The 20,109-nt window shown below is 43.9% G+C and overlaps 1 protein-coding gene across 1 annotated transcript in view; it reads left to right on the forward strand.

Annotated features, from left to right (window-relative positions):
• The first annotated feature begins 1,580 nt into the window (after positions 1-1,580).
• Positions 1,581-20,109, forward strand: part of LOC139766704 (agrin-like) — an 889,459-nt gene continuing 870,930 nt past the window's right edge. The window contains 1 exon segment of the mRNA XM_071695624.1: positions 1,581-1,747. The gene's annotated coding sequence lies outside the window, so the exon portion shown is untranslated.

Below are 20,109 nucleotides of genomic sequence, written 5' to 3' on the forward strand. Positions count from 1 at the left end.
ACCAGAATTCGACTCTTTGCCCCTGCACCCAGGCTGTTCCGCGAATGCGTTACGGTCGGGAACGCTAACCGCTGCACCACGGGAGTCCACGTGTGTCCATATGAATGTTTATTCTTAAGGCTGTTTCCAATTTTTGAGTGTGTGTGTGTTACACATGTGCTTGATTCATTAGGTAAAACAATCGGAGATTCGCCTTTGCGAGCATTTCAACAAATCCCACTACCATGTTCCCGTAGTATGCGAACGCTGTAAGGCAGAGTGAGGACCATCTTCTTGGGTGAGGAGGTTCGCAAGACCAGGTCACGTGTTAGTAACCCTGCTCTGTTATCCACGTCGGGTCGATATAGATTGAAAGCTGTGATTTTTTTTCTTTTTGAATCCATCTATGATGTAGGAGTGGAACGGTTTGCAAAAACTTACCTTGATTTCGGTATATGCTTTTATGTGTGTACGTTTGTTGAATAATTACATTTGTTTAATATACTAAGCCAGTAACATCTTAGGGGTAATTTGTGAAATAAGACCGTTTGACAGTTGATTATGTCAGTTTTTGTTTGTTGGATGCTAGATCGAACTCACTAGTGCTATTCTAATTATATTTTTTGTCGTATTATTTAACTTTGTTAATCTTTTGTGACAGAGTGATGCAAATGCCATTAGAACCTTATAATTTTTCGATGTGAATCATCAGGTAACGCTAATTGCCTTCGAGTGGTTCTATACACCGTGTGTCTGATAGTCACGTTCCTTGCACATATACGTTTCCGAAAGCCACACACACACACAAACACACTTTCATATATGACGTATATAGAGTCCAGCGTTTATAATGAACATGTAGACAGTATAAATGAATCTGGTTGCTGCTGACGCAGATATGAAGCATCAGTAGATGTGTATCTCGAGCACCATTTAAAATCATTAGAAAGGTCGCAGCACTTTGTATGTAAGGATGGAAAGTATGCGTCCACAGAAGTTCCAAAATCGAGAAATATGTATAAAAACCTTCTCATCCTTCATTACTGACTGCGTCTACATCGTCGGCAGTTAGCAATGGAAACGATCAAAACTACAAAAATGAACTTGTCTTCCTCCTTATTTGAGATTAAGTAACTCAAGACTGAGACTGTCCTTTGTCATACGTCATGCGTATACCAACTACATTTACATGTATAATTGTGATATACTGTCGCAGTTCAGCTGTCCTGAGTGCATTTGTAGTTAAAAGAGCGGGAATGCAAAATGTTCCAATTGGCAACTTTCGGTAAGGAGTGTTATTGGTTGCGACTTGGCAACGGGCAAGAACACTTGGCAACATTGTGCGCGGGCGCATGGGCATTTTTCCGAAATCACTTGCGTCTATTGCAGTTTCCATTTTTTGTTGTTCTGCAATTCATCCGAACGTTACTTGCATATGTCAAAGTTTTTTCTTATTAACCTTTCCATAAAAAGAAAAAAAAATATTGAATAGATTACATCACCCAAATCAAACAAGTCAAATAACATAATTGATGAATTGTCTAACAGCTTCGTATACGTAGCCGAACGTTAGTGCAACAGAGACCCGGTTAGTGTCGACTTTTCTGTGTGAGTGAGAACACCGCATACGGTCGCACGTGACACAGATTGCCGCTGCATCATGCGAATGCCTTGCAGTGGCAGGGCAAATGGGTGCAGTAGTAATTACGACCATACGTACTACGTCTTATCATACCGAAGATGGAAATAAAAAGCCATGTAAATGCAGGTACGTTTTAGCATCAAACATCAGAGAAATATATGAAGAAAAAGGGATGAGGTTGCTGTAGTAATAATAAATTGCCTGTAAAGTGAAGCCGTACATCTTTGTACTTCACACATCAAAGTTTTAATGTATACCCCCAGGACGTCTGTAATTAGTACGTGGTCATGTTAGTCTGTCTCTGTAGATGGATTAATCATCAGAAAAACATTTGTACACATTTGGAATACCAAAATCCAAGTTGACTCTTAGACTGACGCAGGCTTCAAACTTATCTGATTTCAACATTAGAATGAACAGGATGGTTGTATCAGTCGTTCAGGTGTTCTGATAGACAACTGTTGATGACCAGGCATTTATTAAGATAAGAATTACACGAATCGAGGATTGGAGATGTGGCAGTTGTACTAATTTTTTCGATTGCCAGCGAACTTTTTGGCATCCAGTCACTTTATCCATCTGAATATTTTATGTTTTTGTGTACATTGTTATAACTGTGCTCTACGCGTTCTTTACATTTCTCAGGAGCATACGATACGAAATAATGTCTTCAGGTTTTTGTTAGCGTTATAGACCATGAGTCAGCACGGGGCCCGCCCGGGGTCGGATCCCCATGGGTTCGAATCCTCGCCATGTCAATCGGCCTACACCCAACCCAGGTGTTCACCCTCCCCTCGGGGCTTATCGATACATGGGCAGCTAACACAGGCTGATGTGTGTGTGTGTGTGTGTGTGTGTGTGTGTGTGTGTGTGTGTACAATTGTACGTAAGGACATGGTGTACATGTACATGGTTGAGACAAGGCGCCATGAGTTTAAATCTCTCTCCCAGTAACACAAATATTAATAACAAATCGTAATCACCAGCGGATCTCCAGTGTTCCGTCGAAAGTGATTAAGAATGGCAGAGTTGGGGACGGATAATTCTCGTCTCTCGTATCAATTATCTTTTTATGAAAGTCGGAACAAAGAGATCCCAGTAAGGGTTTCCCCTTCAAGGCGATGCCGTCTGTTTCTTCTACTGCTTGGCCAAACCGGAGAATGCAAGGCAAGTATTACAAGAAAAAAGAAGTCCTCGTAAAGTATACCTTGCAACCGTGCAGATCCCTCCCTCCCACGGTAGATTAGGTAGTCATTGTCACGTCAAGTATGGTGTCTCCCCCCGTCTTATTTCCCACACAGGAGCTAGGTCAGAATTCCTCTCCATCTCATGGAGTAAAGTACGTTAAAACACGCCTAGTGTAGGACGAGGATAAGCGAGTCTGAAAACACTACCTGCCACACCCAGGCTGCCAACAAACAAGGGTAGTAAGAAAGTAAGACAAACCTCACGTAGGACCCTGAAGGAAGGTAGAGAATCAGCTGCAGTGCGTGAATACGAATAAAAATAATTTACGTAGCATTAAATCCCATTACGGCTGTTGTACGATGACTTAAGCATGGGGCCTCGAAGAGGATATGCTACAGACATGTTACCTTTGTTTGTTTGTTTGTCTATCGGTGTGGGTCATGATAAGGTTCACTGATTCATTGTTAAAAAAAAAAGAGATGCATGGATTTGACGATATTGCACTCTACATAACCTCCAACGCCGTAAAAAAGTACTGGTATTGCGATTGCCATTTGTGGAATTCCAAGGTGTATACACGGGCAAGGAACACTGTCGGTCGGGTGTGTGTGTGCTCAGAGTGCCATCACTGGCACAGCACGATGATCCGTGTGTGACATGTGCGTCGTGGCGAGCTCTCTCAGATAGGAGCGTGTGTGGTGCATTCGCCTTCCCGTTGTACTCCGCTTGTAGCAGTATTTGATCTTTCGCTTGCTTGTGTCTGGGACATTTCTGTTTTTGTATATGAGAGTGTGGTTACGTGTATGCGTTTCGGTACATCTCCATCTTTGGTGTTTAGTGGTTTCAAAATGTTAAAGTAACCTTTAGTGAAGTATATTGTCCACGCTGCTAACACCGATACCATAAAAAAGAGATAAAATAAGTTGAAACTTCTCTACGAAGGTACGTTTGTGTGTGACGATCATAGATAAAATGTACGAAAATTATATAGATTTATCTATGCTGTAGGGACGTAGGCATTATTCCCGTGTATCGTAAAATGGCCTGCGCTATTATGCTGATAATTGTGTCATTAATTAAAGCAGCCGCATGGGCAATAACAGTGACGTCAGAAAACATAACAATAACAATAACGAGTTTTTAATGGTGATAATTACAAAGGTCACATTCATATAAGTTAATCAAATGGAGGGATATTAAAAAAAGGGGCGAGTTTGTTAGCAGGAAGTGAATGCCATTTGCTGAACTGTGAATGATACGGAAAGCTGATGGTAAATACGTAATGAATAGGATATATATATATATATATATATATATATATATATATATATATATATATATATATATATATATATATATATATATATGATAGTTTTTATCTTGCAGTCACGGCTTAAACGAGAAGGGCGTGTGGGAGTGAGAATGGAGTGCAAAGGGACGAATAATAGAGAAAATGTATTGGATGGAACATGGGGAGGAGGTAGGAGTGTTTAAGGGGAAAGAAAGTGAGGAAGAGAATGTAGTTAAACTGGAATGGGGAAGAGAATGTAGATGCGGAACGGTGGAAAGGAGTTTATTAAAGTATCACAGAGGGAGTGTAGTGGCTTAAGGGTTTTACAGGAAAAAAGAAAACGTAAAGAGTATATAACAAGGAAGTAAGTGTAGTGAAGGAAATAAAGCAAGCTATAGAGTAACAAGGGAGTGTAATAGTAGGGATGGACTGAAGGAGCGAGCGTGGAAATACTTCTTCAGGGAAAGACTTTGCGTAAGGTGTGGGGATAAGGGTGAGGCAGTGGGCTGTGTGAAGCAGGACGGAGAGAGTGAGGACCAACTGACCCGTCTAGCAGGAGCTTTTTTCCGGTAGTATACATCTGCCACCTACAGGAATATCTACAACAATCATAATCACTTGGCAGTGATTATCATTGTGGAGCTGCGATGGCTGGGGTTGTAGTGGTGTGGTGGTTGTGAAATGCGATAGAGCTAATGGCTTAGGGAATTGCAGTAAGTGTTGGTAATAATAGTAGTACAGTTGTAAACATGTTTGGTGATGATAGAGTATAGTAGAAGGTGAGGGCAATGATACAAATGACAGTGACAGGATTAATTTGGCTCAGTCTGTTAAGAGTGTCTTAGGTCCTCGTAAATGGGCTATTTGAGTTCCTTGTGGAATGAAAACAAAAGAAGAAAATAGTCCAGTGTCCAGCAAAATCAGCTGTGTGCGCTAGTTTGTGATAATCATTGGTTGTACTCTGTAATCTGGTGTGTGTGTGTGTGTGTGTGTGTGTGTGTGTGTTTGGAGTGCCATGACACCCCGGGCTGACCGTGTGTAACTTGTTTAGTGGACTTGTGGGTGGATGTGTGTGTTGTGTAAGATGTGATGGATTGTTTCACCCCAAGTAATTAAATTCCTGCACAACCTCCTTACCTACATATTGTATTCTTTGTATTTCCTACGTTGTCCAAATGTTTTTGTTTTTAATGTCATACAAATTTGTTTTTCGTTGAATTGCCGCTTAATTTCCGCATTCGATATTCATATTTTCTGGTTTGATTTCTCTTATGCCTTTTTGGTGTTAACTTTCATCTTTGTTTAATTCTGTTTTATCTTCTGTCCCCCCCGCCACCCTCTTTTTTTTTTTTTTTTCTCTCGCCCCGTTAATGCTTATTCGTTAGTCCGTACTGTAGTAATTTTTCCGTTTTTTTTTTTTTTCAACTACGTTTTTTTTCTCGTTAGGAGAGGAACTTGAGTAAATGCCATCAGTTTGTGGACAGACGTCATGACATTAGATGGTTCTAGTTTCCGTCCCACGTAGATTTTCCTCGCGAGCTGTATGAACCTAACCTGACCTAGAGGGTGAATGTTTCTAGCCAAGTCATGTATATCAGAATGATTCTGGAAAAAAAGAGATAATGTATCAATCAATTCCATATATCAAAATTCGTAACTTCTGTTGGGTGTAAATTGTAGAAATGCATGACATTCAAATCTCATATCATTTACCACTTTAGTTCTATGTAATGATCGATTATCTGTTACAGATTAAGAGTGTTATTATAAAGGTTCATTTCAGGGGGGTAAAAATGGCATCGTTTCACCCCTCATGCATATTCATGAAAAAAATGATGCATTTATAGAAGTTCGGGACCATTTTGCGCGCATTCATTTGCATATTGGAATTTATCACATTGTGTAGGGGCGTCTCCCAATACAATAGGCTTAGCTCCCATGTACCTGTCCCTGTGTGTTAATGCATATTTGATGCCGTGTTCGTGATGGCATTCACAGCCGCCAGCCCAGGTGTATAAACTTTAATCTCTCTCTGTCTCTCTCTCTCTCTCTCTCTCTCTCTCTCTCTCTCTCTCTCTCTCTCTCTCTCTCTCTCTCTCTCTCTCTCTAATCATAAGATTTGCAAGATGTAGTTGTTATCATCTTCCGTACTAACAGTGTTTTCCTGTTGTTCCAGGTATGTGACGAGTGCATCACCTCCCCGAGTCGCCAGGATAAGCGTCTTGGGACGAGTCAGGTAACGTACGACCACAGTGTGGATCAGAGAGGGTCTGAAGCACCGGTTACCAGGTAGCGTGAGGTATTAACGCCTTTTACCCGGTAGAGTGAGGCATCATCACCATTTACTAGGCAGAGTGAGGCGTTAACACTAGTTACTAGGTACAGTGAGGTATTAATGCTATTTTTTTTAATGTTAATTGAGACGGCACGGGCAATTGAAGCCGTAATCGAGGCCATTTCCCTCGTGAACGATGTAGCATTAAGAACAGATGACTGAGCCGTAGAGGGAAAAATTCCTCACATGGTTCCCTACTCTGTTCCTTCTTTTGGAAAGTAAAACAGTGGAGGAGGATTTTCAGCCACCTGCTCCCGCCCCTATTAATCGCCTTTTGCGACACGCAGGGAATACGTGGGCAGTATTCTTTGTTTCCTGGGAATATATATATATATATATATATATATATATATATATATATATATATATTATATATTATATATATATATATACCTTAGCTTAGGTATCCATTTGATTGATCACAACCAGGGTTCGATCGTACGCGCTCGACCCTAAACAACCCGTGAATGCTTCAAGGTCAGGAACTCTAACCACTACACCACGAGGTATAGCAGAATATTAACCGGGTAGAGGGAGGCATTAACACCAGTCACCAGGTAGAGTGAGGTATAAACGCCAGTTAACAGGTAAAGTGAGGGATTAGCACATCTTAACCGTCAAGTGAGGTACCTTTTCAACGCACTTAAGCCAGTGAGCGAAGTGTACCATAGATATAAATGAACTTTTAGAAAGTATTTATTATTTATTTATTTTGCTTTGTCGCTGTCTTCCGCGTTTGCGAGATAGCGCAAGGAAACAGACGAAAGAAATGGCCCAACCCACCTCCATACACATGTATATACGTACACGTCCACACGCAAATATACATACCCATACATCTCAATGTACACTTATATATACACACACACAGACCCATACATATATACACATGCACACAATTTACACTCTCTGCCTTTATTCATTCCCATCGCCACCTCGCCACACATGGAAGAACATCCCCCTCCCCCCCTCATGTGTGCGAGGTAGCGCTAGGAAAAGTCAACAAAGGCCCCATTCGTTCACACTCAGTCTCTAGCTGTCGTGCAATAATGCTCGAAACCACAGCTCCCTCTCCACATCCAGGTTTACCCCAGACGCTTCACATGGCCTGATTCAATCCATTGACAGCACGTCGACCCCGGTATACCACATCGATCCAATTCACTCTATTCCTTGCCCGCCTTTCACCCTCCTGTATGTTCAGGCCCTGATCACTCAAAATCTTTTTCACTCCATCTTTCCACCTCCAATTTGGTCTCCCACTTCTCGTTCCCTCCACCTCCGACACATATATCCTCTTGGTCAATCTTTCCTCACTCAATCTCTCCATGTGCCCAAACCATTTCAAAACACCCACTTCTGCTCTCTCAACCACGCTCTTTTTATTTCCACACATCTCTCTTACCCTTACATTAATTACTCGATCAAACCACCTCACACCACATATTGTCCTCAAACATCTCATTTCCAGCACATCCACCCTCCTGCGCACAACTCTATCCATAGCCCACGCCTCGCAACCATACAACATTGTTGGAACCACTATTCCTTCTAACATACCCATTTTTGCTTTCCGAGATAATGTTCTCGACTTCCACACATTCTTCAAGGCTCCCAGGATTTTCGCCCCCTCCCCCACCCTATGATTCACTTCCGCTTCCATGGTTCCATCAGCTGCCAGATCCTCTCCCAGATATCTAAAACACTTTACTTCCTCCAGTTTTTCTCCATTCAAACCTACCTCCCAATTGACTTGACCCTCAACCCTACTGTACCTAATAACCTTGCTCTTATTCACATTTACTCTTAACTTTCTTCTTTCACACACTTTACCAAACTCAGTCACCAGCTTCTGCAGTTTCTCACATGAATCAGCCACCAGCGCTGTATCATCAGCGAACAACAACTGACTCACTTCCCAAGCTCTCTCATCCCCAACAGACTTCATACTTGCCCCTCTTTCCATAAACAAATTAAACAACCATGGAGACATCACACACCCATGCCGCAAACCTACATTCACTGAGAACCACTCACTTTCCTCTCTTCCTACACGTACACATGCCTTACATCCTCGATAAAAACTTTTCACTGCTTCTAACAACTTGCCTCCCACACCATATATTCTTAGTACCTTCCACAGAGCATCTCTATCAACTCTATCATAAGCCTTCTCCAGATCCATAAATGCTACATACAAATCCATTTGCTTTTCTAAGTATTTCTCACATACGTTCTTCAAAGCAAACAACTGATCCACACATCCTCTACCACTTCTGAAACCACACTGCTCTTCCCCAATCTGATGCTCTGTACATGCCTTCACCCTCTCAATCAATACCCTCCCATATAATTTACGAGGAATACTCAACAAACTTATACCTCTGTAATTTGAGCACTCACTCTTATCCCCTTTGCCTTTGTACAATGGCACTATGCACGCATTCTGCCAATCCTCAGGCACCTCACCATGAATCATACATACATTAAATAACCTTACCAACCAGTCAACAATATAGTTTCCCCCTTTTTTAATAAATTCCACTACAATACCATCCAAACCTGCTGCCTTGCCGGCTTTCATCTTCCGCAAAGCTTTTACTACCTCTTCTCTGTTTACCAAATCATTTTCCCTAATCCTCTCACTTTGCACACCACCTCGACCAAAACACCCTATATCTGCTACTCTTATCATCAGACACATTCAACAAACCTTCAAGATACTCACTCCATCTCCTTCTCACATCACCACTACTTGTTATCACCTGCCCATTAGCCCCCTTCACTGAAGTTCCCATTTGCTCCCTTGTCTTACGCACTTTATTTACCTCCTTCCAGAACATCTTTTTATTCTCCCTAAAATTTAATGATACCCTCTCACCCCAACTCTCATTTGCCCTCTTTTTTCACCTCTTGCACCTTTCTCTTGACCTCCTGTCTCTTTCTTTTATACCTCTTCCACTCAATTGCATTTTTTCCAGGCAAAGTAAGCAATTAATTTTTTTTTTCAAAATGGTGACATTATCTGAATACGAATCGTGAACACAAACCAAACTCTACGTAAAACTGGTCTTTCATACATCTGAACCACCAGTTGAAATGATCCATTGAGTCATTCGAGCCATTTGGTAATACGAGTCGTCTGAATCATCTGGTATGGGGTGTCGTTAGCATATCTGAAGCTATGAATTAGTTATGCCATTGGCAAGCTTGAACCACCAGATGAAGGAGGTTGTTGACAGACGTCAGACACTAGATAGTAAAGGTTATGTCCATGACATATGTGAGCTAGTGGGTGAAGCGAGCTTTTACTGCACATCTGAACCACATCATGTGCTGTATCGAACTCTAAACGTGCCTCAACCATCAGGGAGAGTTGAGCTCTCGATGCACGTAAAACCTCTCGGTAGAATGGAAAAATCAACTCTGATGAAGCTGATAAAGTGAAAAACCCTCGTACATTTGAGATGCCAAGTATATTGAGACCTTAAACCTGACCCATCACCGAGATATTGGTTGATGATAGTGAACTACCAGATATAGTGTGCACTTAATGTGCTTAATTCACAGCTGAACAAAGACTTTAAAGTACATTTGGTGAATAACACTTCTAAGTCACTTGGTAAAGTGAGCAGTTAACGTGTTGTCTCGGTATCAGGCACCTGGAAACTCCAGCTTGTGACGTATATGATTGCATTAACACGGAAGGCAGAACTGATTACTGCTCTTGTGTGTTGCGCCGGCTGGAGGTAAGTGACGACCTGGCAACAGTAGTCTGTTTCAGGCCGTTGTGGATCGTATTTCCAGTCCTTATTTCGAGTGGTTGAGGATCCTACTTCTTGTCCTTATTCCCGGCGGTTGTGGATCTTATTTCTTGTTCTTATTCCGGGCGGTTTTGAGAATCCTATTTCCAGTCCTTGTTCCAGGTTGTTGCGGACCCATTTTCCAGGTGGTTGAGGGTCTGTTTCTCCAGGTGGTGATGCTTCTGTTCTCCTGGGTGATATTGGTTGTAGAGGGTTGTGGTTCCATGTTTGTGACGCTGCGTTTCAAGCTATTTGTCTTTCCTCCATTCGTAGTCCCAGTTTTGACCGTTTGTGGTTTCTCCTCGATGATGCTAGCGTCTTATCTTGGCACTTGTATTGGCTTTAGGTTGTCAAGAATTTGAATTCTAGGTGAGTGTTTCTTTACTTCATACTACAGAGGCAAGAATTATCCAGTACGGTTTCATGTTTCACTGTTTTCTGTCTTCGGGAAGGACATCTTTACACCAGTTCGAGAGAGAGAACTGGACAGAGGATAGTAGACATCTGTTCCAGGCAATATTGCATCCAGGCTCCGAAATGGTTAGTGATTTTTGTTGGCGATGTACCGGTAGCAGTTGTATTTTCACCCCAGTTTCTGGTGCATTTTATACTTCAGATTTGGTAGTGTTGAGGGTCTGTATATCGTTGTTCCATGTGGTAGTAGTTAGGCCCAAAAAGCGGTAGTGATTCTGAGGATCCATTTTCAAGGAAGTTCCGAAATGGTGGTAGTTGCCAAATGTATTGTCATGATTGCTGCTGGAAGTGGCTTCAGGCTCCTAATGGGACTCACTTATGGCCATTATCCATGACTTACTGCCAATACACCATCTGTTCCGTGGAATGAACGGTTATTAGCCAGTGTTTTGACAACAGATCACCGTGCAACACAAGATGTCCTGTGTCGTAAGTATAGGTTCATTTTAACTCTGTTGAATTCATAGATGTCTATTCTTTATCTCTCTTTCGCTTACTAACTTATTCTTTCTCTCTTCCGCTCTTATCCTCCCTGTTCTTTCCTCTTCTCCTCCTCCTCCCCCTCCTCCCTTCCCTTCCCCCCTTTGTGTGTTGTAAGTGGTACTTCGAGACGGGACAGTTGTTTCTATACGAGCCCTGACCCATAGAGTGGAGGATGGTGGGAGAGTGATTACTTCCTCTTCCCTGCTTTCCACTCCCGCACCTGCCTCTCCTCCTCCAGTCCGTCTGGGGGAAGGTAGGTGATTGATCAGAATTGCTCCGTATCTCCTGTCTTTTTCTGAACTAATCACATCACGTCAGGGAGACATTTGAATAGCGGTGTGTTAAGTGGTTATCAAGAGAAGGGGAAGGGTGTCGTGAGGAGGTACAAAGGATCGACTGGCACAGCGAGATGGGGGAGTGGGAGATGACCGTAGTGGTTACTGGGGTCAGAGGGAGGTGGTGTGAGGTGGGATATGCCTGGCTGAAGACCGTGGGTAAGAGTGTTGGAGGAAGGGAGTGGGAGGGGATGTCATCGGGACTGACGGTACATGGGAGTAGGCATTTAGATGATGAGGTCAGGGGTGAAATATCAGGTGGTAGTATGTGGATCAGGGTGGATTAGATGTGGAAACCCAGAGTAAGGAAGGACTTGACATAAGTGGACTGCTTGGAACATAGAAACAATCATGAGATTCTTCTTAGGCTGAACTACCCATTCATCTCCTGGCCATCTCCAGGGTTGGGGCTGACCATTGCCTTCGGATCACTGAAGCTGAACTCGTCTGACCTATGCTGTATGATCACGACCCACATACCTAGCGTGGTCAGTTGTCTTGAACCGACATCCCTAGTGTGATCAGTAAGAGATGCCCAATTTTTACTATTACAAGTACTTTTATAAGACTGGAGCGACGTGTCCGTCGTTAAAGTCTGTGATATTATAGGACATGGGAGGATCTAAGCATGAAAAGGTACTCCATCAGAGGTTGATCACTTTTGGTAGATTATTAGCCATACCACACGTTGCTTCATCAGCCGTATCTTTGTTATCATGTTATTTATCCATGACGTTGCATCCGTCAACCAGCGCCATATCATCATCTTCCTCATTACCATCCACAGCAGTTCGGTAAACACAAGAAATCATCTCTCGGTGTTGGTAGATTCATGAGTGTTTACCGTACTCCTCCTGCTTTTGTTATAAATCGAGTAAGTACACACCGTTAGCAGTGCTGTATCATTGGAAGTACAGTCTCATCAGAGAATTTCTCACTACAAAGGAGTCTACGTATTCCTGCTACTGGAAGTAGCGCAGCTTTAGGCCGCAGAGGCCTTTAGAAGGAAGTCTTAGGAAACACCAGGACTATCTCAAAAATTGATCCTGGGGTAGTGATAGACAGATAGGCAGATTCATATAGTGTGCTGCCCCTTCCCACCATTCTGTCCCTCCTCTGTGGTGAGCAAACCTATAGAGCTCACACAGCGCACCGTTGATCCTGAGAAGGTCATGTTCCCACACCAGTGGCTGCGTCCGGACGTTCCCACATCAGTGGTCTTCGAAGTGTCTGTAGGGTGGGCACCGTCTGTCCGTAGCCCTGGTCACAGTCAGCCACTCGGACGGGCCGGCTCGTTATGACCCACACAACAAACTTATCAGCGTTAACTGCTCCCATCTCATTATGATTCTCATTATGGCAAATAATCATGTCCGTGTTAGTGAAGCAATCAGCATTATGCTAATATGTACCTGCATCTCGTCTGTTATCGTTAATAATGGCAATCACAGCAGCAGCGGCGGCGGCATGCGCATCATTCTTCGCAGATGGATTACCGACCACAGCGTCAGTATGTGGTACAGACATTATCGAAGCCACACCCCCATCACAAGATGACGTAACTCTTGACAGTTCAGACATGAGCAGTCTTGGAAACGTTCATCTTCAGTCCAATGAGATAGCGACTGGAAAGAGAGACAGGGAAATACATTTGTGTAGCATAACCATCATCTCGGTACTTCTTCACTTGGACCCTCCGAACCATCACCTCGGTACTGCTTCAGTTTATCCTTCCGAACCAACGTCTCGGAACTGCTTCACTCGGACTATCAGAATCAGCACCTCGTTACTGCTTCACTTAAAACTTCCGAACCATCATCTCGGTTCTGCTTCACATCAACCTTCTAGTCTCACCCTCGTCGCCATGTCAAGCTATAAGCGGCCACACTCGTTCTTCATCACCATGCCACCTTTCCTGCCTCCCTTCCTCCCTCCCCATAATCACAGGACATGGCCGTGTGGTCTCCCCAGCTCAAGGCTGCATCATATCCTCCAGACAGCCAGGTGTCTCTGCCTCCCTCACATACACTGACAGTCAAGCAAGCAACAGTATTGATGCATTACGACTTCGGTAAAAGGAAAAAAGAACAAGCCCAAACGCGAAACAGGTGCGCTGTTACACGTGCAGTTAGGTGACTCGAGGGCTTATGTGTTGATGTAAGCGAAAACTTGGCTAAAATTAACACAAATAATGATTCTGTCTGAGCCCAGCTAGGCCAGCTCCCCCGCAGCCACCTACCATCACCGCCCACCGTGTCAGCTGCACACGGCTGCTGTACACTGCTGGCGTATATTCGTGTTGTGCCATTTATTCTCTGAGCGTAGTACCACAAAGGAAGGATAGTTTGTATCGGTAAGGTTACAGTGTGGTTGAGGTTTGATCGGTGGTACCGGATGGAGAAGGATAGTTAAGATGAGGGTAGGGGATAGCTACGAGTGGTTGTATCAGGGAGACAGGGAGGATGAAGTGAGAGCAGAGGATGTTCGTATCAGAGGGAGAAGGATAGGGGATAGTTACGACGGGTTTTACCTGAGGAGGAAAGTTAGAGGAGATTAGGGTAGTGAATAGGCAGGGGTGGTCACATCGTAGGAAGAAGGATGATGATAGGTAAGGAAGGGGATAAGTAGGAGTGAACGTATCAGACTGAAGAGGATGGTCATGGTTAGAGTCGGGAATAGATATGGATGGAAGATGATGGTAGTAATGACTTGGGATAGGCACGAGTGATCTATCAGAGAGGGAAGATGGCAGTGTTGGTAACAGTCTGGGATATATTGGGATGGTGAATCTTCGCAAGACCAAAGAAAGTAGTGTTACCGATACTGCAGGGGAAGCGACGGAGGCAGATCGAGTCAGTCATAAAGTTATGCATCACCCAAGGTTCTGCTAGCTGCCTCTGTGACTTATCGGATCACAGTTGCGATAGTCATGGTGTATATTCTCACGAACGTATGACCTGTTTGACCTGCGAATGTCCGACGAGAAACATGACTCGTGTGTGTGGAGGAGATATGAGTCGCGTATGTTTTAGAAGGTCCTGCGTTATTGAGCAAGACAAATGTCCATGGAGATCATGACAGCCGGGAAGTAACGTAAGGACTAAACTGATAATAACAAAAAATAAATGTAAGAGAGTAAAAGATGAATCGGATATAAAAAAGAAATTGTGAGAGTAATACGCGACTAGGTCGACGTTCAGTATAAATGGGACATGAGTTGCATAGCCATTCGGGAAAATATCATTAATGAAATGCAAGGAAAACACAAGTGGAATACGAATAAAGCAGGAAGACAACGAAACTGGGAATGAGTAAAGCATGAATAAAGGAGAGAGAAGAAAATGTAGAATAACATGCAGTACAAGGCATGGTTTTGTTTACAAGAAAGAGAAAAAGATAAAGTTTATATGCGAATTCGTTGAAGAAATAAAAAAGCATAACCTGGAGACAACAGTGGAGACAACAGGACAATTACACGAAACAGAAATGTTGCAAATCCAGCATCAGACTGGGAGTGGGTGAGAGTAGGGCTGGTAGACATGGAGGATTTAGTACAGCGGAAACATACCTAACTGCTGGAGACCAATAGTCGAGGTAACGATCCAGAGCCCCTTTCTTCCCCTTCCCCTCACACATTTCTCCCCGTCCTTCTAACCTTGTCACCCTTAAACGGAGGTGGGATATCCCGCCCTCGTCAATGTCCGACTTTCTTCTTCAAACATTATCCATCCCTGGGGACAGTGAGGGGTGTTTCAGTCCCGGCTTCCTCCATTACCTGTGAGCATCAGGAAATTTGCTTTAATACCTGTACGATCTTAGGGTCTACAGGTTCGCTCCTGCTGGTGCCCACAACACCACCATCTCGGTGAACCCTCACAAGATCCAGAGGAACTTTACAGCAGGATGCCTCTCCCCTCACTACCAGCCACCAACATGCTCGTGTATACTTCACTGCTCCCCTATACCACTAGTCCCTGAACACAGCCCACTAGACACGCTCGGAGTGGTGTATATTTCATTTGGCCTCCAGCTTCAGTCACAGACCCCCTCAACACCCTAAAAAATCCACAGTATACTTCAGTTTCCTTTCACCACCCATCCTTAGTCAAAATCCCACACAACTTCCTAAAACCCTTTGTACGTTCCATTGGGCAACACTCTTTAACCGTAGTTCGACGACACCTCCCAAGAAAAAGAAAATGTATTTTTCACTCTGCCCTCACTGCCCACCATGAAATAAACCCCACTGCTCCCAGCAACCCTGTGTATATTTCAACACTCCACCGCCACCAACCAACCACAGGTGTATCGCGGCGGTGTCGCGCCTGCCAAAGAATTCCATATCTACTTTAACCCGGGTTCACCCCGCAGGAACACAGCGTTTCCTTCCATGTCGCTGCTCCCTCGTTGCCGCATCTCCATATCACCAACTTCGCTGCAGCTCCCAGGGCTAGTTTGATCGCCATCCTAGTGACCCACATTTCCCAGCATCTCCAGTCCCTCTCTTCAGTGTCTCCAGCCTTCTTCCATCCTAGTGTCTTCATCTTTTCTTCTCAGTGTCTCCAGCTTTCCTCCCTATCAACGCCAGCTTTTCTCCCAGGAATCTCTACCTTTTCTCCTCAACTTCATCCTTACTCAATTCCAGATCCACTACTCCTGCCTAGCCTTTCTCTTCTCTATCTACAACCTCTCCAGCATCTCTAGATCCTCTTTGTGTGAACCTTTTTCATCCTCCTTTTTCATAGTCTGCACCCATCTACCCCAGCGTCTGTAGTCTTCCTCACCATCACCAACTCATCCCCATGGCATCTTCAGCTCTTATCTCTAACGTTTGCACTTTTCTTTTTCCCTCCTCCAACCGTCTTCACTAGCATCTTGCGCCGTCCTCCTCAACGTCTCCAGTTCCCTTTCGCAGCGTCTTCACCTTTCCTTCCCCGTCTCCGCACCTGGGTTCCCCACCTTGGCCCCAGCATGCCGAGCTTTTCTTCCTCAGGGTCTGTCACCTTCCTTCCCCTCGTCTCAAGCCATCCTCTTCCATGCCTGCTTCCTTCCTCTCCGCCGTCTCCTGTCTTCTTCCTCAAACTCTGTATCCCTCCCAACCAGCCGGCCTTCCGCTCCTCACCATTTCCTTGTTCACTCTCTCGTTTTCGTTTCCCTTGTTCTTTATTATGTACTTCTCATCTGCACTTATTTCCCATCCCATCGACCCGTTTTAACCTCTATTTTGTCTGTGTTGCCCTGTTTCCTCCCCATTTTCTTCCTCGCCTCGTTTCCCTCCCCAGCCTTGCGCCATGTTTCCTCCTCCGCCCCTTGCACTTCGCCAGTCGAACTCCCCAGCTCCCCAGACACACTAAAGAACCCAGGTATCAGGTATCATAATTCAATATTTTCTTTGCTGTCGCTACGAGTTCTCCGCACTGCTCGTGAAGACAGTCTGCGGCGGTGGGGTTCTTAGCTATACTGTATCTGGCGGCCAGAAACCATCTCGATTTTGTTTTCTCCTCCCATTCTCTCCTGATGTATCATTGTCAACGGACGGACCTTGTAGCTCCAAAGGAGTCCATCATTTCCCTGCTCCTGCGTGGAGTGCAGCCTCAGAGCTTTGGGAGCCTCATTTTTTGGATCCTAAGGCTATATATGGGTGGGATTAGAGGGCCTGGAGGTTTGCTGATGTTCGGAATTAGGGAAAGCATGTGGAAGGAGAAAGCCAAGAGTTAAACTGAATAGAAGCGATTATGTTTAGCAGGGGAGAGAGAGGTTGGTTGGAGTGATGAGTTTCAATGGAGCAAGTGAAGTGTTTTAGATACCCAGGAGTGGACAAGACAGAGATTGGAACCATGTAAGGTGAGGTTAGTCATAGGGTGGACCAGGGGGCTAATAAGGTTCTGGGAAGTACGGTAGAGGGTGGATGTGCTGAGGATAAGATGTTTAAATATTATATGTGCTTTGCGCAGGGTTGGTCGAGTAAGGAAAGACTGCGTAGAACAGAGGCATGGCCTGGTAGATAGACAGATATGTGAATATAGGTAGATACAAGCATTAATGATGTATTCTGTGCCCCTCAAAGAACGCTTAAGTTTGAGTTGGTTGTTGGAGAGGATCTCTGAACTATTTCTTTTCTATTTTAGCATGTGCAGATCCAAGAGGCCAGCGCTCCATGTTCAGAGTGCGACGAAGGTTTAACGCCAGTTTTGCACGTTCACTCCAACTCGCATACATCAACAGTTGATTTTTACTTTGGCTCTGATATTTGGCTTTGTATTTTTTTACCATTGCTCTCCATACTTTTTACCTTTGCTTTATAATTCTTTTTTTTTTCTAGGCTTTACAGGACTATTCTACTTGGCTTTATAACTTTTCTTTTTTATCTTGTCTTTACAGGACTATTCTACTTGGCTTTATAACTTTTCTTTTTTATCTTGGCTTTACAGGACTATTCTCCCTTGGCTTTATAGCACTGCTTTACCTTGGGTTCAGAGTGCTGTTTTGCCATAGCTTTATTTCCAGCTAGAGCAATACAGTGCTACGGTTCTCCTTGGTATGTTGGGCAGCGTTAGCAGTTCGGCAGCTCATTAAGACCTTCAGCTGTGGATGCCAATATGTCTACGTCTACTGTTTGCAGAAAACCTTTTGTTATTTCTGCATATTCAGAGCCATTGTCTTCTTACGTATAAACTCGCTCAAAACTTCCTTATCAAAGCTCCTCGTTGTAAAACCCTCATTGGTTAATTTCTGTCACAATGATCGGCGACTTCACTACCCATCCTGTGGGCAAGGGCGTAAAAGAGGTTACACAGAGCACGAAAGGTCCAGGAACACGGCCACTATGGTGGGATTATATAAGCTGCATATGATGGAAGAGATCGAATACATTCCCAAGTGTTAACGACGAAGCATTTCTGTGCATGAGATGCCTTTACGCACGGTCTATGAGAGTACCCGGGCAACCGGGGGTCCAAAAGGGGCCCTAGGAATTTATATTTATCAGGAGGAAGTATGAGAGCATAAGGCCTGAAATGCAGAAAATCAACAGAGCGGAGGCTTCATTCCACCCGTCTTTCATCTTCCATACCCTTTTTGGCCTTACAGCTCATAGTATGAAACATTCGTGGATAAAAACGGGATGACTAATGGAGAAGGGAAGGGGACCTGAAGGAGACTTTGTACCCCCTGATAAAATTCCTCCTAGAGTGCCTGCCTGCACATATCTTGTAGCGTGTGGCCAGGTCTACCTCTTGAATCTACTGACTATAATGGTCGAGTACATAGTATTGCAGGGGGGCGAGCTGGCCACACCAGGAACAAATTTCCATTAGTGTGTATATCCCAGCTTGAGTCTGGCCACAGCGACATCAATACCTGCTGAACCTGTTTGTAGAACAACACTGTATGAGGCGGATTGTGGCGCCTCAAATCCTGTATGAGTTGGTTTGTGGAGCTATGTTAACCGTATGAAGTGGTTTGGGGAGTTATGTGTACTGTATGTAGTGGTTTGTATGAGGTGGTTTGTGGAGTTATATGAACTGTATGAGGTGGTTTGGGGATTTATGAAGATGTACTGTATGAAGTGATTTATGGAACCTTATATACTGTAAAAGGTGGTTTGTGGAGTTATATGTACTGTATGTGGTGGTTTACGAGTTATGTATATTGTATGAGGTAGGACTGAAGCCCTCACTTTCTCCATTCTCCATGATCTAGAGCATGTTATCTCACACTCCACACATTCCTGACCGCTGTGAGCATTCTCCTGATATTCTTGATCTGTTTTACACCTCAGGGTTGTAGAGGCGTATATACTGTTATGAGGTGGATCTTGTACGATAACTTGGTTGTACATGGATCGACTGCCCTCACTTTCCATTCGTAAGAAAAAAGTCATTATTCTGGATGACTTGATAGGTAGATATGCACAAATTATGTCAAATGTTTCCTGACATGCACGAGTTTTAGCCACTACTTTGTAGAAGTCGAGAAATGATGCATTTATAATCCCTTGGTACATCTTATTACGTCTGTAACGTTATAATTGTTACTAATTTCATTTAACTTCGTATAAATCAGGACGATCACTTACATCATTAGACCGCAGACTAATTACTGTAATTTCGTAATTAAGGTCATTGTGGTACTGGCTGCAGTTCTCGTGTGTCGTGATGGTGGCAGGCAATATGCACGAGCTGAGCTGTGGTGCTTGTGCTAGGGTTGGTGATGGTGGTCGTGGCTGCGAGGTTAACAAGAGGCCGCGAGAGGTACTGGGGCAGAGGTCAGAGGTCAGGTAGAAAATGTCCAATAATCAAGACTTGAGATGTGAGAGAATGAAGGAAATGGAACAGGTAGAAATGGGGATATGGAGGTAGATTGTAAGGTCAGAGGTAGTAGGGCAGAAGTGAGGGAGACTGAGGCCACGGTGAGTGGTAATTGTATTGCTGGATGTACTGAGGCGGGGATCAGGTGTATATACAAGTTAACCTGCGCCTCAGGGAAGTTATACAAGAGAACTGTGACGTAGACTTAAGTTGTAGATGGGAAGATATGCCATTAAGTACAGGTGGAGATGAGATGTGCACTTGAGATGG

Source organism: Panulirus ornatus, chromosome 58, assembly GCF_036320965.1.
Source record: "Panulirus ornatus isolate Po-2019 chromosome 58, ASM3632096v1, whole genome shotgun sequence".
Lineage (NCBI taxonomy): Eukaryota > Metazoa > Arthropoda > Malacostraca > Decapoda > Palinuridae > Panulirus > Panulirus ornatus.